The sequence below is a fragment of the Stegostoma tigrinum genome, chromosome 11 (assembly GCF_030684315.1).
Source record: "Stegostoma tigrinum isolate sSteTig4 chromosome 11, sSteTig4.hap1, whole genome shotgun sequence".
Lineage (NCBI taxonomy): Eukaryota > Metazoa > Chordata > Chondrichthyes > Orectolobiformes > Stegostomatidae > Stegostoma > Stegostoma tigrinum.
In genome coordinates, this window is record NC_081364.1 from 70,382,423 (window position 1) to 70,408,517 (window position 26,095).

The following is a 26,095-nucleotide window of genomic DNA, read 5'->3' on the forward strand; positions in this document are numbered from 1 at the left end:
GCTGAAAATCTGAAATAAAAAAAGAAAAATTGACGGGAGCTTTGAAAAGATATCACTGGATCCAACAGGTTAACTTTGCTTTCACTCTACAGATGCTGTCAGACCTGCTGAGTTTCTTCAGCAATTTGTGTTTTTCAATGAATTCCAAAAACATGTGTGAAAGCTGCTCAAACGCCCTGTCCAACATGGATCACCAGACACTGAGAAGTGACTGAAGGCGCAAGGTGAACAAAGCATTTAGTTCGAAAACTACAAAACTCTAGCCTCATTGATACCACAGAGCTCTGAATCATGGCCATGGAGAGAAACATTCACTTTAAAAACCTTTCTACTGTGTGGAAACAAGTCCTCCAGCCTAACAAGTCCACACCATCAGACCACCCCAGTCAAACCCATTCCTCTATTACCCACCTAATCTACACATCCCTCAACATAATGGGCAATTTAGCATGACCAATTCACTGAGCCTGCTCCTCTTAGGACTGTGGGTGGAAACCAGACCACCTGGAGGAAGCCTACACAGACACGGGGAGAATATGCAAACTCCACACAGTCAGTTGCCTGAGGGTGGAATTGACCATACATCCCAGGTGCTGTGAAGCAGCAGTGCTAACCACTAAGCCACCGTGCCACCCGAAGATGCCCCTACTGGACAGGAAAAGGTTCAGATGAATATGTTAAATCGTTTTGAGGAATGTGACAAATTGGACGCGTGACACCATATAAAGAGCCTCAGAAGAATGAGAATATTAAAATGGAAGTGTTATCACATCAGAAAACAGACTGGGTCACTGTGGACACAGGCGATGGGGACTCAGTCTGAACCAGGGGGACATTACATTGCACATATTGCAGCTCAAAACTGGGCATTCATGTGGTGATGTAAACCACAGCAGCAGCAGCAGAAGCAGAATTGTATTCCACCACAATCTGTGACTCCTCGTCCCAGACAATCTCTCAGTCTATGATTACCATGAAGCTGGTCAATGGTTCAGTGATAACTGCAGGCAAACATGCCATGGACAGAACCATGTCTGCCTAAAACTGATGGCAACCCGTTATAGCTACCGCATTCAACTGCTTGCATTACAAACAGCAGAACTAACACATTACAGACAGGGTGGAATGATTGCAAGATCAACAGACCAACTATCCTGCTACAACCAGTTATGAATGGTGATGGGGACAGCAGGAACTGCCGATGCTGGTGTCTGAGATAACAAGGTGTCGAGCTGGATGAACACAGCAGGCCAGGAAGCATCAGAGGAGCAGGAAAGCTAATGTTTTGGGTCTGGACTCTTCGTCAGAAACTGGGGAGGGGAAGGAGATTCTGAAATATATATAGAGAGAGGGGAGGTGGATGGAAGGTGGATAGTGGTCCAGATCGGCGAAGAGAGGACGGAAGGGTTAAGGAGCCAGTAAACATGAATGTAAGTAGGGAGATATGACGGGGGTTGGTCAGTGAGGAGGGACGGTGGGTAGGTGGGAGGGAACACGGATAGGTTGAGGAGGTGGGGACAAGAGAAGGGGCTAATCGTGGGATGATGTCAGGGTGGGGTGATTTTGAAGCTTGCAAAGTCCACATTGAGACCATTGGGTGGTAGGGTTCCCAGGGGGAAAATGAGGTGCTTTTCCTCCAGTTTTCAGGTGGCAAAGTTGTGTCACTGGAGGACGCCCAGGATTGACATGATGTCCAAAGAGTGGGAGGGGGAGTTGAAGTGGTTCGCGACTGGGAGTTGTTGTTGCTTGTCAGGAACCGAGCGTAGATGCTCCACTAAGCTGTCTCTGAACCTCCTCTTGGTTTCTCCAATGTACAGGAGGCCACATCGGGAACAGCAGATACAGTATAACACATTAGAGGATGTGCAGGTGAACATCTGTTCAATGTAGAAGTTTGCCTTGGGGCCGAGGATGGGGGTGAGGGTGAAGTGTAGGGGCAGGTGTCGCACCTTCTGCCGTTGCAGGGAAACATGCCACGGGTGGTGGGGCTGGTGGAGACTGTGGAGGAGACAAGAGAGTCACAGAAAGAGTGGTCCCTCCGGAAGGCAGACAAGGGTGGGGAGGGAAATATATCCTTCCTAATGGGGTCAGATTACAGGTGGAAGAAATGGTGGAGAATGATGTATTGAATCTGGAGGTTGATCAGGTGATATGCAAGGTCAATAGGGATTATGTCTTTGTTTTTATTACGGGGATGGGGTGTGAGGGCTGAGGTGGGGAAAAAGTAAGAGATTCGGTCGAGGGCGTTTCCGACTACTGTTGGGGATTGGAACGCTTCTTCATGGGGGCAAATGAGGCGGAGGTGAAGGACTTGGTAATTGGGGATAGCATTCTTGCTGGAAGGTGAGTGAGAGGAGGTGTTGTCGAGGTAGCTGTGGGAGTTAGTGGGCTTGAAATAGATATCAGTTTCCAGGTGGTTACCACAAATGGAGACAGAGAGGTGAAGAAAGGAGAGAGAGGTATCAGAGATGGTCCAGGTGAGCTTAATGTTGGGTGAAATGCATTAGTGAAGTGGATGAACCTTTCAATCTCCTTGTGGGAGCATGCGTTATCAAAGTAATGGAGGAAGACGTTTGGGATATTGCAGTGTAGTTGCAGAAGACAGACTGTACCACATATCCTACAAAGAGACAGGCATACCTTGGGCCCATGCGGGTACCTATAGCCACCTCTTTCATCCGTCGAAAGCGTTCAGGAGAAGTTGTTAAGGGTAAGGATGAGGGGGGCTGGTCAGGCCAACGTGACACCTACCTGGCAATGTGGAAAATTTATCAGCTATGCCCAGTTTCCTAAGAGGAGTATAATTGCAATCTGACCAGTTGCCGTGCTCTTAGTCTCACTACGACATTCGAATTGTTGGAAGTTGTTTTTGACAGAGCTATCAGGCAGCACAGAAATAACCTGCTCAATGTGGTTTCTGATAGTTCCCCATGTGGAAATGGTGCTATTATGGAAATATCACTGGATTTCTAATCCAGACTAGGCTAATGTTTTCACAGCTGGGGAATATTAAAAATAATTAATGAAATATTGAAATCTCAAATCTGGTGCCAGTAAAAGTGACCTTGAAGCCAATATCGATTGTAAATATCAATTTTCTTCACCAGCATACTTTCAGCATGTAAATCTACCGGGCTCAGTATATTCAGATTCTCCAGCATCTGCAGTTCCGACTATCTGTGCCCCATATCTCCCTGATTGGTTGGAAGAATAACACCGCCCCACAAATGAAGTTAACAAAAACAAAGTTGCTGGAAAAGCTCAGATAACAAGGTGAGGAGTTGGATGACACAGCAGGCCAAGCAGAATCAGAGGAGCAGGAAGGCTGCCGTTTCAGGCCTAGAACCTTCTGCAGAAATGGAGGAGGGGAAGTAGGAGCCTACCGCTCCAAACGGGCTTCCTCCACCTCCCAAAACCGCAACCCTACACAGAACCTTCTCCAGAATATTCCCGCCGCCACTGTTGGAGCATCCACGGATGATGCCACATCCTCTGCCGTCAGGTACACCACTTCTGGGACAGCGAGCACCATCAACACTGCCTCCATTTCTGAGGCCAACACCACAGAAACTCAGGAAACACCTACCATCACCACTGCTGCCCCCTCCAGCCCTGCTCCACCCACCGAACTTATCTCCACTTATCTCGACTCCATTTTCTCCTTCTTGGTCCAGGAACTTCCTACCTACATCCGAGATTCCACCACCATTCTCCACCTCCTCCAGAATTTCCAAATCCCCGGTCGCCAACATGTCATTTTCACCATGGATGTCCCGTCCCTATACAACTGCATTCCCCTTACAGATGGCCTCAAGGTCCTCCACTTCTTCCTGTCCTGCAGGCCCGACCAGTCCCCCTCCACCGACACCCTCATCCGCTTTGCCGAACCCGTCCTCACCCTCAACAACTTCTCGTTCAATTCCTGCCACTTCCTCCAGACAAAAGGGGCGGGGGCGTTGGGCCCAAGCGATGCCTGCCTCTTTGTAGCTTACATGGAACAATCCCTCTTCCATACCTACACTGGCCCTAAACCCCACCTCTTACTCCTTTACCTTGGTGACTGTATCGGTGCCACCTCGTGCATCCATGAGGAATTCAAACAGTCCATCCACTTCAGCAACATTTTCCACCACAACCTTAAGTTCACCTGGACCATTTCTAATAACTCTCTCCCCTTCCCAGACCTCTCTGTCTCCATGTCTGGCAACCACCTAGAAACTGATATCCATTTCAAGCCCACTGACTCCCACAGCTACCTAGAATACATCTGCTTCCACACAACTTCCTGCAAAAATGACATCCCCTCACACCAATTATTTTGCCTCCGCCACATCCGCTTCCAGGATGAGGCATTCCATTCCCAAGAACTACAACATCCACACCCCCCCCCCCACAGTTGTCGAGAACGCCCTCGACCGTGTCTCCCTCATCTCCCGCAACTCATCCCTCACACCCCTCCCCACAATAACAACCAAAACAGAACCGCCCTCGTCCTCACGTACCACCCCACCAACCTCCGATCCAACGCATCATCCTTCGCCACTACCACCACCAAAGACATTTTTCCATCCCCACCCTTGTCTGCTTTCCGGAAATACCACTCTCTCCGCAACACCCTTGTCCGCTCCAAACTCCCCTTCAACTCTACCACACCCGGCACTTTCCACTGCAACCGCAAGAAGTGCCACACTTGCCCCCACACCTCCTCCCTCACACCCATCCCAGGCCCCAAGATGACTTTCCACATCAAGCAGATGTTCACCCGCACATCTGCCAATGTGGTATACTGCATCCGCTGCACCAGGTGTGGCATCCTCTATATTGGGGAAACCAAGCGTATGTTTGGGGACCGCTTTGCAGAATACCTACGCTTGGTTCGCACGAAACAACTGCCCCTCCCCGTCTCGAACCACATCAAACCTCCCTCCCATTCGGCTGATGATATGTCCATCCTGACCCTCCTGCATTGCCACAACGATGCTACCCGAAGAAACAGCAACCCATATTCCGCTTGGGAATCCTGCAACCCAATGGTATCAATGTGGACTTCACAAGCTTCAAAATCTCCCCTCCCTCCGCTACATCACAAACCAGCCCAGCCAGTCCCCGCCTCCTTCACCTGTCCTTCCTCCAACCTATCTCCTCCTTCCACCTCAAGACCCCACCTCCAGTTCCTACCGACTAACCTCATCCCCCCCTTGCCCTGACTGTCCTCCTCTGACTGACCTTTCCTCTCCCTACCTCCCCACCTACATTGACCTTTACTGGCCCCATCCCCATCCCTTTAACTTGCCTGTCTCCTCTCCACCTATCTTCTCCTCGATCCATCTTTGATCCGCCTCCATCTCTCTCTATTTATTTCAGATCCCTCTGCCCTTCCCCTATTTCTGAAGAAGGGTCTAGGCCCAAAGCGTCAGCCTTTGTGCTCCTGAGATGCTGCTTGGCCTGCTGTGTTCATCCAACTCCGCATTTTGTTATCTTGGATTCTCCAGCATCTGCCATTCCCATGATCTCCCGTCTTCCAGTGCTTTGTTTAGGTTGCAGAGAGCCTCAGGCTTCTTCCCTGAAACAGGCCTAAACTGTCCTGTGAGAGGGAAAGTCCTGTCAGCTTTTACCCTGTCAAGCCACTTCAGAATGTGATTACAGCAATGAGAGGTGTTCTCAGTAAAGCAGAACTCCAATGTGCACTCACTGGTTAGAGGTCTTTCCACTGTGTCCAGTGTTAGCACCCTTGTTGAGTTTATTAAAAATCATTTTTGGCTTGAATCTAACAGTTGAACGGTGATATCTGGACTGTGAGCAGCAGTTGTGCAAAAAAAAATACAAAAGCATTTGTTGTCTTCTGAGGCCAGGCCTGGAAGTTAATTGCAGGTTGTTTATTGATCAACAACTCTCTAGACTGTTTTGTCCATTAATAAGATCAGCATCTGGGAACAGGTGCCAGCAAGTCTGGGAGGGAACATGGTCAAACAGAAGGACTTTACAACAGGGGCTTTCTGAGAAAAGGTATTTAGCTGCTGATGTGACAGGGTAAAGGCTTGACAATCCTCTGTCCATGTGAAACAATGCTTCATGGAAACTGCTTATGCAATGTTGTCAGATGGTTTTGATTTTTTAAAAAGTTATTCTGTGACTGTTTGTTTGTATATCTGTCTTTGGTGTGAACGGGGCTGGAATCAAAAGGTAATGGTTTAAATCGTTGCGGTGTTCACTGAGGAATATGTGCAATATGCTGTTGTGAGATGCTTGTCCTCTTGCCCAGAAAAGTGCCCACCTGTACATCTTTGGCGCTGAGGTGGCTGCTGGTATGACAGAGGCTCAGAGAAAGACCACAGACTGGAGGGAGAGAGCTGAACAGGGTGGGGCCGTGTGGTTTGGATATTGGGGTTATTCTTCACCCGTCACCCCACCACAAAACCCAGCCAATTGTTTCTCTCATTGCTCCCTCTACCCCAACTTTACACCCTCCTGTAGCCCCAGCCCCTGTTCCACCTCTTGGGTCCCCTAGTATCAGCAAACTTCCAAAGACATTTCTCACATGCTGTGTTGTTTTTCTCAGAACATTCAACAACTTAAAAACTGGATTGAAAATGAGAGACAGAGCAGCCACTCCAGAAGCATCCAAAATCACTCTGCACCTTCTTGAACTGCTGCAATCCACGTGGTGAAGTAGATCCCAATTTGCTGTTTGGTAAGGAATTACAGGATTTTCATCCAGTGGTGATAAGATTGTGCCGATATTTGTGTCAGTTGTAATTGTTTAGTTTTTTTTTAATATTCCACCTTCACCAGAATAGAAACATAGAAAATAGGACAAGGTGCAGGCCATTGTAGCTTTCGATCCTTCTCCGCTAGTCACTTTGATCATGGCTGATCATTCTACTCAGCCTGTTCCTGTTTTAGAGCCCTACCCTTTGATCCCTTATGCCTTCACAACTATACATATCATCATCATCTTGGAAACATTCAGTGTTTGGCCTTAACTGCTTTCTGTGGCAGCAAATTTCACAGGGTTACCAGTCTCTGTGTTTTTTTTTGATAAAAAAAATGTTTCCTCGTTTCAATCCTTAACAGCTTAGCCCATGCCCCTAAGCTCTGATTCCCTGGTCATTGACAGCATCTTCCCTGTATTTACCTTGTTCGGCTTGATAGAATTTTATTGGTTTCTGTGAAATCTTGCCTCATTCTTCTAAACTCCAGTGAATTTCATCCTAACCAATCCATTCTGTCCTTATATGTCAGCCTTGCCGTTGTGAATAGCGTCCATAGCCAGAAGTTCCTTCCTCAGATAAGAATTCCAAATTTACACATACCACCCCAGGTGTGGTCTCACAAAGATCCTGTACAATTTCAGTGAGACATCCCTGCTCCTGTACTCAAATGCTGTCACTCTGAAGGTCAAAATACCATTTGCCTTCTTCGACCCCCATTGCACCTGCATGCTTACTGTCAGTGACTTGTGTTTTCCTAGTTTTGTAATCCAACTGGATAGTCTTGAAATTATCCACATTATATTTCATCTGCCTTGCATTTTTGCCCCACTCACTCAACTCAGAGTCACACTGAAGCATATTTGCATCCTCTTCACAGATCACTGTCCAAAACCTGCAAGCTTGCAGATATGATATTCAAAATGTCTCATTTAAATCACTAATAGATAGTGTGAATACTTGGGGTCCACCACTGACCCCTGCAATACCACACTGGCTGGCACACAAAAATTGACTGTGTGCCAACCAGTTCTGTATCCCTGTGAATAGCCAATCTTACATGACTTAACTGCTAATTTCTTCTGTCGAACATAGAACATAGAACATTACAGCACAGTACAGGCCCTTCGGCCCTCGATGTTGTGCCGACTTGTCATACTGATCTCAAGCCCATCTAACCTACACTATTCCATGTACGTCCATATGCTTGTCCAATGACGACCTAAATGTACCTAAAGATAGGGAATCTACTACCGTTGCAGGCAAAGCGTTCCATTCCCTGACTACTCTCTGAGTAAAGAACCTTTTGAACGCCTTCTCAAAGCCCACATGAGCCACACCCTCCGCCTTTTCAACTCTAAATGTTGCATTCTTGAAACATTCCAGCAGATTTGTCCAGCATGATTTCCCTTTCATACACTCATACTGACTCTAGGCCCGAAAAGTCAACATTTGTGCTCCTAAGATGCTGCTTGGCCTGTTGTGTTCATCCAGCACGGCACTTCATTGACTCAAATTCTGTCACTGTTTTCCAGCGTTAGGCTGACGTCTATAGTTCTCAGGCTTCTCCCCACATCCCCTCTAAAACAAAGGCATAATATCTGTCACTGCGCAGTCATCTGGCACCCCACCCATATTTATAGATGACACAAATATTTCTGCAATTTCCTCTGTTACTTCCCACATGTCCTGGTATACATTCGATCAGGTACTGTTGATTTATCTTACTTGAAATTTACTGAGACATTTAACACTTCCTCTCCTGCAATGTGAACTATTTTCAAAATATCAAAAAATATTTGTGTTCTGTAGTCTTCTTCATTCCAACTTGACCATGCCAACCAGGTTTCCCAAACTGAACGAGTCTCACTTGCTTGTGTTGGGTCCATATCCCTCTAAACCTTTCCTATTCATGTACCTGTACAAATGTCTTTTAAATATTGGAAGTGTACATGCATCTACCACTTCATTTGGTAGTTCACTCCACACTGTAATGACCCTCTGTTTGAAAGAGCTCCCCTTTGTTTCCCTATAAATCTTTCTCCCCTTCCGTTTAAAAATATACCCTCTGGTTTTGGACTCCGCTATCCAAGGGAGAAGACACTTGCTGTTCATATTATACTCCTCACGATTTTATAAACCTCTCTAAAGTCACCGCTCAACCTCCTATTTTCCAGTGAAGTCCCAGCTTCTCCTCATAACTCATACCCTCCAGTACTGGTGACCTATAGACTGTAAGTGTAGCATAAAGCCACCCAGAGTAGAAAGTTAATCCAGCCACGAGAAGTATCACCTAGTCTCCATCTCTTTGACCTTTTGTCAAATAGTTTGGCAAAGGCAACTGTCCATCTTCAGACATGGAGAGAGAACGTTTCAGCTAGCTTTCTCTAGCCCCCTAAGTCTTGAAATATCTCACCCGAATGAAAAGGGACCTTCCATTCAGCTTAACTATGTGCTTCACAATTTTATACACATCTATAAAGTCACCGCTCCAATTCTTAGACTGCAGTGGGAAAATGTCTCACCTGATTCAGTCTCTCCTTCTGACTCAAAATCGCCATTCCTGGCAACATCCTGATAAATCTTTTCTGAACCCTCCCCAGCTTGATGATGTTCTTCATATAACAGGAGATCTGAAGTAGACACATTATTCCAGAAGAGGCCTCACTGATATTCTGCACAGCTTCAACATCACATCCCAACTCCTATACTCAAGAGGCCTGAGCAGTGAAGGCAAGCAGGCTAAACACCGACTTAACCACCCTTTCTGCATGTGACGTCAACCTCAAAGAATTAAGGGCCTGAACCATGAGGTCTCTCTGTTCGACAACACTAACCCCAAGGCCCTACGTTTAATTGTACAAGGACTGATCTTGTTTGTTTTACCAAAATGAAATACCTCGACTTTATCCAAATTAAACGCCACCTGCCTCTTAACCCTATAAATCAAGATCTCTTTGTAATCAGGTACGTGAGCACTTTGGTGATAGTGACCACAATTCGGTTATGTTTACTTCAGCAATGGAAAGGGACAGGTATGTACTGCAGGACAAGAGTTGTAGCTGGGGGAAAGGCAATTATGAGGCAATTTGGCAAGATTTAGGATGCATAGGATGGGGAAGGAAACTGCAGGGGCTGGGCACAATTGAAGTGTGGAGCTTGTTCAAGGAACAGCTACTGCATGTCCTTGATAAGTACGTACCTATCAGGCAAGGAGGAAGTGGTCGAGCGAGGGAACCGTGGTTTACTAAAGAAGTTGAATCTCTTGTCAAGAGGAAGAAGGAGGCTTTTGTAAAGATGAGGTGTGAAGGCTCAGTTAGGGCGCTTGAGAGTTACAAGTTATCCAGGAAGGACCTAAAGAGAGATCTAAGAAGAGCCAGGAGGGGACATGAGAAATATTTGGCAAGTCGGATCAAGGAAGACCCGAAAGCTTTCTAGAGGTATGTCAAGAACAAAAGAATGACTGGAGTCAGATTCCAGTCAAGGACAGTGGTGGGAAGTTGTGCGTGGAGTCCGAAGAGATAGGAGAGGCGCCAAATGATTTTTTGTCAGTATTCCTACATGAAAAAGACAATGTTGTCGAGAAAAGTACTGAGATGCAAGCTATTTGACTAGACGGAGTTGAAGTTCAGAAGGAGGAGGTGTTAGCAATTCAGGAAAGTGTGCAAATAGATAAGCCGCCTGGGCCAGATTGGGATCTATCCTAGGATTCTCTGGGAAGCTAGAGAGGAGATTGCAGAGCCTTTGGCATTGATCTTTATGTCATCGTTGTCTACAGGAATAGTGCCAGAAGACTGGAGAATAGCAAATGTTGTCCCCTTGTTCAAAAGGTGAGTAGAGACAACCCTGGTAATTATAGACCAGTGAGCCTTACTTCGGTTGTGGGTAAAGTGTTGGGGAGGATTATAAGGGATAGGATTTATAATCATCTTGAAATGAATAATTTGATTAGGGATATTCAACACAGTTTTGTGAAGGGCAGGTCGAGTCTCACGAACATTATTGAGTTCTTTGAGAATGTGACCAAACAGGTGGATGAGGGTAAAGCAGTTGATGTGGTGTATATGGATTTCAGTAAAGCGTTTGATAAGGTTCCCCACGTTCGGCTATTGTACAAAATGCGGAGGAATGGCATTGTAGGAGATATAGCAGTTTGGATCAGAAATTGGCTTGCTGAAAGAAGACAGAGGGTCGTAGTTGATGGGAACTGTTCATGTTGGAGTTCAGTTACTAGTGGTGTACCGCAAGGGTTGGTGTTGGGTCCACTGCTGTTTGTCATTTTTATAAATGACCTGGATGAGGGTGTAGAAGGATGGGTTTGCAAATTTACAGCTGACACTAAAGTCGGTGGAGCTGTGGATCATATGGAATGATGTTGCAGGTTACAGAGGGGCATAGATAAGCTGCATAACTGGGCTGAGAGGTGGAAAATGGAGTTTAATGCAGTCAAGTGTGAGGTGATGCACTTTGGTAGGAGTAACCAGAAGGCAAAGCACTGGGCTAATGGTAAGATTCTTAGTAGTGTAGATGAGCAGAGAGATCTCGGTGTCCATGTACATAGATCCCTGAAAGTTGCCACCCAGGTTGATAGGGTTGTTAAGTACAGTGTGTTAGGTATTATCGATGGAGGGATTGAGTGTCAGAGCCATGAGGTCATGTTGCAGCAGTACAAAACTCTGGTGAGGCTGCACATGGAGTATTGAGTACAGTTCTGGTCACCACATTTTGGGAGGGTTGTGGATGCATTGGAAAGTGTGCAGAGGAGATTTACCAGGATGTTGCCTGGTATGGAGGGAAAGTCTTACGAGGAAAGGCTGATGGACTTGAGGCTGTTTGCGTTAGAGAGAAGAAGGTTAAGAGGTGACCTGATAGAGTCATACAAGATAATCAGAGGATCATATAGGGCAGACAGCGAGAACCTTTTTGCTCTGATGGAGACGGCTAGCACGAGGGGACATAGATTTAAATTGAGGGGTGATACATATCAGGCAGATGTCAGAGGCAGGTTCTTTACTCAGAGAGTAGTAAGGGTGTGCAATTCCCTGCCTGCAACAGCAGTAGACTTACCAAGTTGAAGGGAATTTAAATGGTCATTGGATAAACATATGGATGATAATGGAATAGTGTAGGTTAGATGAGCTTCAGTTTGGATTCACAGGTCGAAGCAGCATTGAGGGCTGAAGGGCCTGTACTGCGCTGTAGTGTTCTATTTTCTATGTTGTATGCTCCAGAGCACCAGGATAAATGTGATCTTCTCTGCATGGCAAACTGAAACGATTGAGGTTCTGCAGGTTTCAGTTCTCGGACTTAGCATTTAACAATTTATTCAAATGATCTGGAAGCAGAAACAGAATATAGCAAAATTTCCAAATGACATTAAAACAGGTGGTAACGCAGGCTGTGATGGGGAGATAAAGAGTTTACAGATGAATCTTAAATGAAAAAAGAAAAGAACTGCGGATGCTGTAAGTTTGGAGCAAAAGCAAAGTTACTGGAAAAGCTCAGCAGGTCTGGTCGCATCTGTGGAGGAGAAAACACAGTTAATGTTTCAGGGCTCGTTACTCTTCCTCAGAACAGTTCAGAGGAAGGTTCACCGGACCCAAAACGTTACCTCTGTTTTCTCCTCCACAGATGCTGCCAGATGTGATGAGCTTTTCCAGCAACTTTGTTATTGTTACAGATGAATATTGATAGTCTGGGAGAATGGGCCAGAATTTGCCAGCTGGAGTTTAATGTGGATAAGTGCAAGGTGTTCTATTTTGGACAGAAAAATAAAGGATAAATTCTTCTGTCAGTGGAAACAGATTCAAAATTCGTCAATTTAGTTGTCTCTGTGTATGTATGTCAAAGGAGGTGTGCAGGTGCGGTGTACAACAAGAAAGGCAAATGAATCCCTTGTATTTATTGCAAAAGAACTGCATTATAAAAGTAAAGAAGGGTTGTTACAATTAGGCTTTGTCGAGGCCACGCCTGGGGTATTGTGTCCTGTTTTGGTCTCCTTACTTATGAAGGATGTGGTTGGCACTGGAGTCAGTTCAGAGAAGGTTTAGCAGTTTGATTCCAGGGATAAAAGGGTTGCCATATGAGGAGAGGTTGAATAGCTTGGGCTTATACATCGTTAGAGTACAAAAAGAATAAGTGAGGATCTGATTAAGGTACATGAAATGCTGAAGCATGTTGATGAGGTGGAAGTTGGCAATATGCCCTCTTCTGGGAGCAACTTGTCTTGAACAAGTTGTCAGAGATATAGAATGAGAAGAGGCACGTTCAAATTGGCGTGAGGCAAAACTACGTCTCTCAGCGTGTTGTGAATCTGTGGAGCTTTCTGCCTCAGAGTGCAGTGGAGGCAAATTCAATCAAAAGTTTCAATAAATAAAGAAATGTGTTTCTCATGAAAAGTGGGACAAAAGGCAGTGGGGAGCAGGCAGGAAAGTTGAGTTGCGACTGGATAAGATGAGCTATGATCATATTAAATATCACAGTGGACTCCAAGGGTTGAATTGCCTACTTCTGCTCTTAATTCCAATGTTTTTCCATCTGAAGTTCTTTGGTTTTTTAGACTTCAGTGATGGTTGTTGTGGCAGTCGTCAAGGGGTTCACTTCACAGAGATGCAGGCATGCTTGGTGTGTGTGGACCAAGGCAGTAATGTGGATATAAGACCGCAATCAGGTTTTGTTCATAGCCAGAGTAGGTCTGTGAATCAGACGGCATATTCACGTTCCTAATTTCTGATGTTTAATTACCTTGAGTAAACAAAATCGAAATGTCGCAGTCAGGCAGACAGTCCTTAATTAATATGTTAATTCCATAACAAAAAGGCAAATGACCATTTACATCAGATATAAAGAGAGCTGACCATTCTTTTGAGAGTTAAAAATTATTTTCTGACTACGGATGGGGAATTGGGGTTGGGACTGCACAACGCGTCAGCATTGTCACAAATTCTGGATGCGAGCTTGCTCTCTGAACTGGAAGGTTAGTTTTAATACGTTTCATCACCATTCTAGGTAACATCATCAGTGAGTCTCCGACGAAGCGCTGGTGTTAGCTTCCAAGCTAGCCACCAGGATACATGAACATCAACTAGCCACAAAACCACATGATCCACTATCACTGGTATCCCTACATACAGATGGGGAAGGACACCACTTTGATTGGGACAACACATCTATCCTAGGACAAGCCAAACAGAGACACGTACAAGAATTCCTAGAGGCATGGCATTCCCGTCGGAACTCCATCAACAAACACATTGATTTGGAGCCAATCTACCATCCTCTGAGAATAAGAACAGGAAATGACATAATCAACGCAGGAAATGACATCACCAACCCAAGGAAACCTAAACAGATAAATAGAAAGTGGGACATAACACCAGCGCTTCGTTGGAGGCTCACTGATGATGTTGCCTCGAATAGTGACGAAATGTCTGAAAACTAACCTTCCAGCTCAGTGAGCAAACCCACATCAAGAACCTCAACCTGAGCTACAAAACTTCTCAGAAAATATTGTCACAAATTGGCAGTTCGGATATGGAGTAATAGTATTACATTGGCAATTCCAAAGGATTTTTTTTGTCCATTCAAACAATGACAGCGTCACTTGCTCGGCCATGATTGATTGCCCATTCCTGATTGCCCAGAGGGCGGTTAAGAGTCAACCACATTGCTGTCAGTCTGGATTCACATGTAGGCCAGAACAAATAAGAATGGCAGTTTCTTACCCGAAAGGGCATTAGTGAACCAAATGGGTTTTTCCAGCAATTGGTAATGGATTTACAGTCATCATTTGACTCTTAATTCCAGACATTTGTTGTATTCACATTCAACTATCTGCCATGGTGGGATTGTTACACAGGTCTCCAGAACATTACTGAGATCCCTGCACTCACAGTCCAGTGATAGTACCACTCGGCCATTGCCTCCCCTAAAAGTGGCCAAAATGTATATATTTGGCAAAATATTCTGACTGTATTATGGAATAATATAAACATTGTAAAGGTTAGAAAGGGGGGATACAAAGAGGACATGAGCCTAAAAAGAACTGTAGATGTGTCAAGTGAACAAAAAATATTGGTGTATGAAGCACGGTAGGAAAAAGTGTCTGTGTTTGAAGACATTGAAGGTTTGAATGGAAAATCTGTGTATTATTTCAATTGAGAGATTTCAAAACTGAGGTAAAGAAGAACCAAGAACCTGAGCTAAAAAAACAATTCTTTGCGTGTGCATCAGGTTTTTATGGAGGCAATGCAAATGCTGAAAATTTCTAAAACAAGATGCATTCAGATTTTTGGACGGTCTTCCAGAGTAATGAGAAAGCTGTGGGCATGATGAAATCAGAAGCCATCCAGAGATGATTGCCCAACCTGATTCCTGGGAGAAGCATTTATCTTCAGAGGAAATCAGGACCAGACTGACCCTGGATTTTTTGGACATTAGGTGAATGACACATGATCTTGTTTAACTCCACAATAATCTGAGCAGCCTTTTCAATCTGAATGCTGAAACAATATTTCAATTTCTGCAAGAGGCTATGAACAGTGGAAGGATTATAAAACTGGAGAATATCTCAGTTAGACAACGGTGACTGACTTTCTTTATTCTTTCAAAGGATTGTGTGTTTATGGAAGTCTTTCCAAAGAGAGATGGAGGATAAATGATTGAATATTCTTAAGGGAGAGGCAAACAGATACTTAGAAATGACATACTAATATTATAAGCAGTGGAGTGGAATGTTTATTTGAGGGCACAACCAGATCATTCCAGAGCTCATCGCCTGGTGGACTTGGTTTGATTTTTTCTAATCACTTACTCCTGATCCAAGTTTCTACATTTCTATTGTCTTTAGATACGGGAAAATAATGAGAGAATTCATATGTTCACGAAGGCTCTCCCTTTCAGAATGATGGGTACAACTTCCAAATGTGATTTTAAATGGCACTATGAAAATACTCAGGGAAGGTTCCTGGTTTTTCAGAAAGATCAGAGACGCAGAACAAAGTTAAAATCTCATTAAAACTCCTTTCATAATCAGATTGGACCAAATATATGTCTTTCATAGTATAGATGACTGTTAGTTGTTCTGGTGAGATGAGTTTTGTTGGCAAGGCCTGAATTTATTGCCTCTGTCTCATTTCCATTCAGAATATGATGGTCAAACCCAGGCACACGAACAGATATGTTTCATGGAAAGGTTCAGAATTCTCAACAATTTACAGTGAATGACAATGATATAGATCCAAGCCAGGATGATCTGTGGTCTTGGAGATTATAATCCTCACCACTTGATGCTCACAACATATGAAAATTGTGAGACTGACTGCATTTTCTATTTTCAAAAAAAAAGGTCAGAGAGTCATTCAGCATAAAAAGAGGAACTGCAGCTCAACATGTCTGTTCCAGTCAAAAAAAACCAAAACTTTATTAATCACACTTACCTTGAAGTCTACAGGAACTAGGCCCTGGCATTTTGAGAGCTCCTCCAGCTGCTTCTTAAATGGTGCATTATCTTGTATTATCTGTGACCTGTGCTGTGATTTGGCTTTTTCTTTCAATTTATGTGTGGGCTGAGTTTTGCAAAATAATGCCACAACATCAAAGACAGCGAATAGCTCAATAGATCAATACAAATGTCTACATTGCTTTATAATATATTAGAAAATGAGACTTTTTTTGTTTCATTTGACTCTCACCTCCCCTCTGGGTGGAACTTCAGAAAGTTGAGCATTTGTGTTTTGGGGGGGTGGGGGGGGGGGCGCGGTAAGACGTTAGAATTTGATGTTTATAAAATATTGATGTTTTTAAAGTGTTGGGGAAGCAGTGCATGGTCCTTTTAAAAGATGGTGTGTTTTTTTTTCTATATTTAAATTCAAAATGGATGTCTTTGGGCAGCAGGTTGTGTGCATGCAGTGCACAGAGAAACTGAACTGTAACATTTGTGTCAAAAAGCAGAGTAGCCAGCAGGCCAAGTAGCAGTTTTATTTTGTGATCAAGACAACACATTTTGAATTTAAGCAATTAATTTGACCCAGAAACTTAGATATAAAAAAAAATTAAATTTAAATCTGATGGTTTTGACAACATAGGGCGAATCCTCTTGTGAGAAATTGAGATATCATCTAAGGTATAAAAGAAGGGTGCAGTTGGACAAAGGGCAGCGAACTGCCATTTGCCAAAGTTAACAGCCCTCAGCTCTAAAGAGAGAACGACTGGCTTTCACAGAATTTGCTTAGCATTAGAGAAAGCACCATTTAAATCAAAGGTACCAACAGCACAGCTAATTAATATTTGTAATGGAAAATTCACTGTAGAAAGTGTTCCTGACAGAAAATTTGACAGAGAATGCGCAAAACATTCCAGAAGGTGTAACCTCTGTACAAGTTTGAAAGACGAAATTCTACTTTTTAAAATTTTGTTTTATAAAAATGGGATGAAAATTTATTAGAACAATATGGCTTTAGAATTTTGTTTTAGTTGGGGATTGTTAGTAGTTAGAAGGCGTTTAATTTGGTTGTTAATAGTTCAGTTAATATGTTCAGGATGAGAGTTCAATAATTAAATTGATACTTGTTGATTGTAAAGTGCATGTCAGGGATTTATTTCATTTGACTATTAAAATTTGCTGAAAAGAAAAGATAACAGCACTTTTCGCACTGCTTTTAACAAATTACAGGACGAGGCACTCCTCTCTGGGTGTTTCAGTTTTATTTCTCAAACAGCGGTCAACTTCCGCTTTATAACAAATTCATTGAAGGAATTAGCTTCGGGAAGCACCTCTGAGCTGCTTCCAGAGAAACATTAGCCTTTCTTCAGTGAGGGGATTAAATCTGCATGTACTACTCCAGATATGATCTCACTACATCCCGTACAGTGGAAGCAACATTTTGTCAGCCTGCTGTAATGTTCCCAACCTAGATTAGAACAACATCTGCTCTCTGGTGGAACACACAGCGTTATTGAAATATTATTGTCCTTCTCTGCGGGAAAGATGGTGAAAATGTCACAATGACACTTGAGAAGAATGACTACGATGTGGTGACATGATTTCAATGTTCTGATAGGTCGTGCCAAGTAACCTGCCTGAATCGACCATTAATCTCACCAGAGCCCACATCATTCAGATTACTTAATCAGGTGAAATGGAGTTTAGAAACAGCAAGGAGAAGCAAACATTGATGACAATTATATATCAAAGACAAAACTGCAGAAAAAAGTTGGGCATGTTATCAAACAGGAAATTAGATACACAGATTTGTCAGCACTGCAGTAATAATGGACAGATTAGATTCAATTTTCATCTAATCTGTGTTAATCCAAGTAAGTGCAAATGCTGGTAAAAATGGATTTCATGAGCATGTATGACATGACTTGCTTTAACAATATGTTGAGTGCCAAGCTAGAGATCGGGCTATTTAGGAACTGGTATTATTTGATCAGAAAGGCGAACTGAAAACCTTGCTGTAAAAAGGAGCCTTTAGGATTAGTGATGATAATAGTGATCTTCAATTTTATGTGGCATCTGAAAACACTTAAAAATGCAGTTATAAACCTTTGTCAGGCAAGCCATGAAGGTATGAGGGGCAAGATAACTTCAGTGAGTTGGAAAAGCACATGGAAAAGTTTTCATGACAGACAGACATTGTTCGTTATTTGTAGTAACATTGTAAGGTGGACAATGTGCTCGAAGTGCAAACAGCAAAAAGGGAAGATGATTGGATGATTGTCAAAGAAAGAAGTTAAAGATCGCATTAGATCCAAGAAAGTAGATTGTGAAAATACCGGATATAGTGATAAACCAATGGGTTTAGATCAATTCAACCAAGAGACTGATTTAAAATAAAATGAAAAGAGAACAAGAATTCAAACAAACAACAAACATAAAGACTGCCAGAAAGCAAAAATGAAAACTCGGTCAACTATGGAACTGTGGATGTGTGGAGAGGATAATATATTGTGGAGAACAAAGACATTACATGGAAACTAAACAGTTACTTTGTGCCTGTCTTCGTGGAGGAAGATCCAGAAAATCTCACAGACATATTAAATAACCATTGAGCGTGTTTACCTGAAGAAAATGATGAAGTAGTGTTTGAAAACATAACTGGATTGAGCCTTGATAAGTCTGACAGACCAGACGTACTTCATACTAGAATTTTAGAGGAAGCAGCCACAGACATATTGATTGCATTGGGGATCACTGTGTTATTTTCCTGCACTTTCTGCAAAGGCATGAAGACAATCTGGTTAACTCAAAGGTTATAAATGTAATCCAATGGTTTAACAAGAGAAGAAGGGGGAGATTGGCCAATTCCAGACTAGTTAACTTGTAATTCAAAAGAAGGAATCTGTTGGAATCTATTATAAAGGATGTGATATTGGATATTGACAAAGTAACAACAAAATTAGAGAGAATACTAATGAATATATGAAATGAAAATTACAACGGGCAAACTTTCTTTTACAAACTGTTTGAAGATGTTTCGTATTGACGTAGACAATGCGGAAATTGTGGATGTGGTACCTATGGATATTCAGAAGGATTTTCTAAGAGATCACACAGTGAGTTGTTAAATTAAAGTAAAAAAGTAAAGGGGGGAACATATGCAAATAGAAAGTGAAAGCTAGGTTTACCTTCATTGAAAGGGAATCGGAATACAGAAGGAAAGGCGTCCTGCAGCAGTTCCATGGAGTGTTGGTGAGACTGCACTTGAAGTAATGTGTACAGTTTTCCAGGAAATAATATACTGAACGAAGAGGAAGTGCAGTAGCTATTCTCAAGAATACTCCTACAGATGGCAAGATTGTCTGACGAGAAAACTCGGCCTGTGTTCTCTAGAGTTTCAAAGAGTGCGAGTGATCACAGTGAAACATATTAAATTCTCACAGAGGGGACTGACTAAAACAGGGGCATAGAGAAGTGCAAGCAGGCAAGAATAAGGAGAATCTTAAAATAATCTACATGTACATCAAGCAGAATAGGATTACTGGGAAAAAATGACCTATCGGGAAAAAAGGGGCAATCTGTGTGTGAAACTGGAGAACATTGATAAATAAAAACCGAAAGAAATACAGATGCTGTAAATCAGGAAGAAAAACGAAGTTGCTGGAAAAGCTCAGCAGGTCTGGCAACATCTGTGAAGGCAAAAACAGAGTTAATATTTCGGGTCCAGTGACCCTTCCTTAGAACTCCTCCTCGCATCCAAAACATTAACTCAGTTATTTCCTTCATAGCTGCTGCCAGACCTGCTGATATTTTCCAGTCACTAAGTTTTTGAACATTGATAGATCGTTACATGAGTATTTTTGCATCTGTTTTACTTGGGAGAAGGAGGATTCGGGGACAGAAATCGAGAAGATGGAATGTGAAGCCCTTGAGCAGATGGATAGAAAATGTGAGCAGGGATTGAGGGTTTTGTTCGATATAAAATTGGACAAAAACCCATGTCTGGCTGATTTGTATCACAGGATACTACAGGTGACACGAGCGGGAAGACTCTGATCCAAATTTTTCAGAATTGCCGCGGGGAGGCGCCAGAGGACTGGAGAACAGCGAATGTGATTCCATTTTACAGGAAGAATGGCAGAGCTAGAGCGAGCAACTATATGCCAGTGAGTCTCAGATCAGTGTTAGGGAAACCATGGGAGAAAATAGGAAAGGAGAAAATTGCTCTGCATTTAGAGAGGCAAGAGATGATCAGGGATAGTCAGGATGATTGCATCAAAGGGGAGTTATGTTGAACAAATGGGATTGATTTTTTTTCAAGGTGGTCATTTCAATGGTTTTTCAGTGAGACCTTTTGACAAAGCTCCACATAGGAAAGTCATAAAGAAAGCGAATCCACTAGTATCAAGGGTAACTTGGCAAGTCACATTCAAAATTGGCTCAGTGGCAGGAGACAGGGTGGTGATAGAAGGCTGTTTGTGTGACTGGAGACTAGGTCCTTGATGAGACATCATCTCAAACATCGTGCAGTATTATGTGCAGATTTGGTCTGATTACCTCATAAAGGATGAAGCTGACACTGAGGGAGTGCGGTGAATGATGACCAGAATCATCTCTGTGATCACAGGCCTGTTGTTTGAGCAGAGTTCAAATCAACTGGGCCGAAGTTTGATGAGGTTTAGGAAAATGAGTGAAGATCTCAGTGAAATATCTAACACTTGCACAGATGAGACAGATTGGAAACAGGGATTATAATGCCCCTGGCTGGGACGTCTAAAATAAGGCACCGCAGTATAGGTATAGGCAGGCCACTGTGCATTGAAATGAGAATAAATGTTTGTACTCAGAGACTGGTGAACCTGGGGCATTCTCTCTGATGCAAGGCTATGGAAGCACGGCACTGAATATGAATAAGGATTTCTAGACACGAAGGTGATGCAGAGAGAACAGGAGTATAGGATGGTGATAGAGGATCAGCCATCATTATGTTCAATGGGGGAGAAAAATCAATGGATCGAAAGGACGACTGACGTTCATATTTTATATTTTTTGGAAGATTAACCACATGAAGGGATATGGATATTGTGTGGAAGAAGTGCATTAAGGAGATGTTTGACCATGGACTGGAATGGGGAAGACTAAATGGATTGAATGGCCTACTCTTTCCCAATGTTTCAGCACAGTCTGTGGAAAAGCTCTGTACATGTTCTCACAAGCTCTCAGATGCCAAGAAGGAGGTCTCTGCAGATTTGACGGGACAGTGTTTCACTTTCCCTTTCCCAATACCGAGGCCGAGGCAGGGTGTTCTGTCCAGGTTGATCCTTTAATATGCCAGAGTAATTTGATACAAGTGACTGCCTTGTATTGCTGTTTCAGAGACCATTGAAGAGTTCAACATGTGTCTGGAGTCACTTTTAGGACATACCAGGAAAGCACGGTGGATTTGCATCCTGAAAGTACATTGTTGAAGCACATTGGTTTTTACAATCAATATTGGCTTCAAGGCCCACTTTTACTGACACCAGATTTAAAATTTCGATACTTTATTAATTGTTCTTACCATCCCCCAAGTGCCAAAGCATTAGCCTGGTCTGGATGAATAATCCAGTGGTATTTCCACAACAGCATCATCTCCACATGGGAACCCATCAGAAACCACACTGAGCAGGTTATTTCTGTGCTGCTTGACAGATCTGTCAAAAACAACTTCCAACAATTTGACAATCGTGATGAGACTGAGGGTGCGACAGTTGGTCAGATTGTAACTATTCTCCTCTTAGGGGACTGGGCACAGCTGAGTAATTGTCCACATTGCCAGGGAGATGTCAAAGTTGGGACTGGAATGAAACAGCTTCCCCAGGGGCACCGCTTGTTGTGCAGCCCAAGCCTTCAGTCCTAATGCAGGAACGGCGACAGGGCCAGTTGCCTTCTTCATATCTTTAGTTTATCGTTATCTTTTTCTTGGTATCATGTGGAGTGAATTGAATTGGTTGAAGACTGGCATCTGTGATTTTGTAGGGGGTCATGATGAGGGAGAGCGAAGTCATCCACTCAATACTTCTGGCTGAGGATGGTGCAGATACTGCATCCTTGACTTTTGTCCTGATGTGGAGGGCTGTTCCGTTGTTTAGGATGGGGATAATTGTGGAGCGCTCTCCTCCAGGGAATTGTTTAACCATCAATCACCATTTATGACTGGTTGTTGCAGGGCTTTTGGTCTGATGATCTTGCAATCACTTTGCCCTGTCTGTAATGTGTTAGTTCTGCTGTTTGGAATGCAAACAGTCTAACATGGTATCTCTAATGGGTTGCCATCAGTTTCAGGCACACATGGTTCTGACCCCGGCATGTTTGCCCACACTCGTCACTGAACCATTGATCAGTTTGATTGTAATGATAGACTGATGGATCATCAGGGACAAAAAGTTACAGATTGTGGTTGACTTCAATTCTGCTTCTGCTGCTGCTTTCGTTTATATCACCACATGAATGAGCAGTTTTGAGTTGCAATACGTGCAAAGTAATTGTGCTGCCTGTCCCCCAGTTCACACTGAGTCCCCATTGCTTCTGTACACAGTGGCCGACTCTGGCTTCTGATGTGGGAACACTTCTATTTTAATGTTCTTATTCTTCTGAAACACAAACAAGCCAAGGTCACAGGGAGACCGGGAGGGAGAATGTACGAAAAATGGGGAACATTCACAACGGCGTCAGGCTTTGAAGTTATGGAATTGAATATTAAGACCTACAGGACACAAAGGACAACGTGTAAAATGAGGTGTTACTCGAGTTTGGGATGCCCTTCATTGAAACATTGCAGGAGAACAAGGTAGATTCTCGGAATTGGAAGCAATGAGAAGGTTAGATTTATTGCTATAGACAGAGTGGAAGTGCTTAGCAAAGCAATCTCTCTTTGGTCTCGCCAGTATAAAGCAGACAGCATTGTGAGCAGCAATGGCAGTAGACTGAAAGAGTACGAGTGAAATGCTGCTTCACCTGGAAGGTGTGTTTTGAGGTGCTGAGGAAGGAGGAAAGAGTCTGCGATCTTTTCAAATACCCGGCTTTGTTTTATCTTCAATATCGACTACATTTTGTATGTTGAGACCTCTTCAGCAATAGCTTTAATTGTTCTCTTTAGACTTTGTTGAACTCAATTTCCTCACAAGATGCTCCCGACATCCTCAACTACATGGTCTTGGCAACAATTTGTTTGTCATGTACGTGCCTGTATGCTTTACACCACTTTCCTTCATTTCAACCGCACTTGCAAGCCTGCTGTTTGTAATATAATTCGTAAATTTAACACTTCTTATGCTGTTGCTTAATCAAATAATTTTCAATATACTCCACAATTTACTTGATTTTATACTCTGGACCTCTATTCATAAAACTAATGACCCACTGAGCCTTCTTCAAAATATTTTTCAGGTGTCCCATCACCTACAATTGCCTGTCTTCTGTGTCCCTCTCTCCTTAAACAGCGGGGTTATATTCGCTAGTCTTCCAGGGCCATCCCTGACTCCAGCAATTCCTGAAAGATCACCAGCAAAGCTAAACAACCACCTCTGCTATCTCTTTAGAACGATAGGCATGCAGTCCCTCTGATCTGGTTAATTGATCTACCTTCAGATCTTTCAGCTTCTCCTTACTGATGGTCACCATACTCACTTCTGCCCTCTGATTCCTTGATGTTCTGGCAGGCTGCTGGTGCCTTCCACCATGAAGACTGATGCAAAGTCCATGTTCAGATACTCCACCATTTCTATGTTTCCCAAAATTACTCCAACTTCATTTCCTGCAGTCCAGCGTTTGGTCATGCTTCCCTCTCTTCCTTGTTATATGTTCAAAGACCTCTTGCATTTTTTTATATTATTAACAAGCTTACCATCATATTTCACCTTCTCCTCCCTATTGCTTTTATTATTTATCCTAGGGGTATATTTGAAGTCTTAGTAACCCTTTGGATTTCCAATAGTCTTCACCACATTGTATGCTTTCTCTTTTGCTCTTATGTTGTCCCTGACTTTCTGTATTACCAACAGCTGCCTTGTCCTCCCATGAGAATGATTCTTCTCCCTTGGGACGAATTGAAAATGTGCCTCCAAATTATCCCAAGAAACTCCTGCCATTGCTGCTCCACTGTCTTCTCTGCTCGGCTTCCCTTCCCCTCAACTCTAGCTAGGTCCTTCCTCATTTGCAATGACATTCCTCAATTACAGCCATGTCACATCCACAAATGAGCAATAGATCTAACTAAAAGAGGGAGGTTTAAGAGATGTGACACCGAGCACTAGTGGAGGATTTATTAACAAGATATAAATAGAGAGATAGATAGATAGATAAATGGATAGATAGATAGAGAGAGAAAGAGAGAGAGAGAGAGTCTGAGACACAGAGGGAATATGGATGAAGCGTTGTAAAAATAGAGAAAACTAGATTATTGACTGACGTAAATGTACTTTGTTATTTTGGAAATTTCTGTGCGCTGTCATCCTCTGTACAATGTATGTACAACAGAGTAATATTAATAGAGGAATCGAGTTCCGGAACCAAGAGGTTATGCTGCAGCTGTACGTAACTCCGGTACGGCCGCACTTGGAGTATTGCATACAGTTCTGGTCACCGCATTATAAGAAGGATGTGGAAGCTTTGGAAAGGGTGCAGAAGAGATTTACTAGGATGTTGCCTGGTATGGAGGGAAGACCTTACGAGGAAAGGCTGAGGGACTTGAGGCTGTTTTCATTAGAGACAAGAAGGTTGAGAGGTGACTTAATTGAAACATATAAAATAATCAGAGGGTTAGATAGGGTGGATAGGGAGAGCCCTTTTCCTATAACGGTGACGGCGAGCACGAGGGGGCATAGCTTTAAATTGAGGGGTGAAAGACATAGGACAGATGTCAGAGGTAGTTTCTTTACTCAGAGAGCAGTAAGGGAATGGAACACTTTGCCTGCAACAGTAGTAGATTCGCCAACTTTCGGTACATTTAGGTCGTCATTGGATAAGCATATGGACGTACATGGAATAGTGTAGGTTAGATGGGCTTGAGATCGGTATGACAGGTCGGCACAACATCGAGGGCCGAAGGGCCTGTACTGTGCTGTAATGTTCTATGATTCTATGATTCTATGATATTCATTCCCTGTCTGATGCCAGAACTTTTATCTCCATTTATATGACAGACACGAACCATTGACAGAAGCCAGTATATTTACTTCCTCACAATATGTCAAATAATTGAAATAAGGTGGGAGACACGAAGTAGGAATTTATAACAGACAAACTGATAAGAAGAGAGACTAGAGCATGGAAACCCAGAGAGGGGAATTTCTTGAGAGAAAGGCAACATAACATGTCAGCTGAGAATCAAATCATGTTTAAATGTTTTATAAATTTAGTATATCATATGCACCGTATTTTGTTAACCATGTCTCAGTTGTTAACTCTCAATGCTTCATGCACACATGAACAGTCTTATCTATCTGCACACACTGGCAGATAGTATATAACTATCGTGTTTTGTTTACATTGTCACTCGCCATTCCTTCAGCCAAGTATATTCTGTTTCCTTCTCTGCATTTTATTTTATTCTGACTATAAAATGAAATTGGTGTCTGGGGGATATCGCTTTACTCCTGCCCAGTCTGCACAGCCACTGTCTCCTGTTCCTTTCTGTTTGTCATCCAATCACATAGATGCTGTCTCTCAAACTTTAATCCCAATAAGCAAGGCAATTAGAAATGTAACACTTCCTTTTCAGGTAAGGCCAAAATAATAGGTAAAGAAAAGGTGTACAAAACCGTGCAAAAAATGCTTGCAACTTTAGAATTAAATTACTGAATGCATTGTGTTAAAGAGAAAATGTTACCTTGTCAGAGCAGTAAGAAGAAAATTCACAAGGAATCAAGGGCTATGGGGAAAGAAGCAGTGAAGAGGAGTTGAA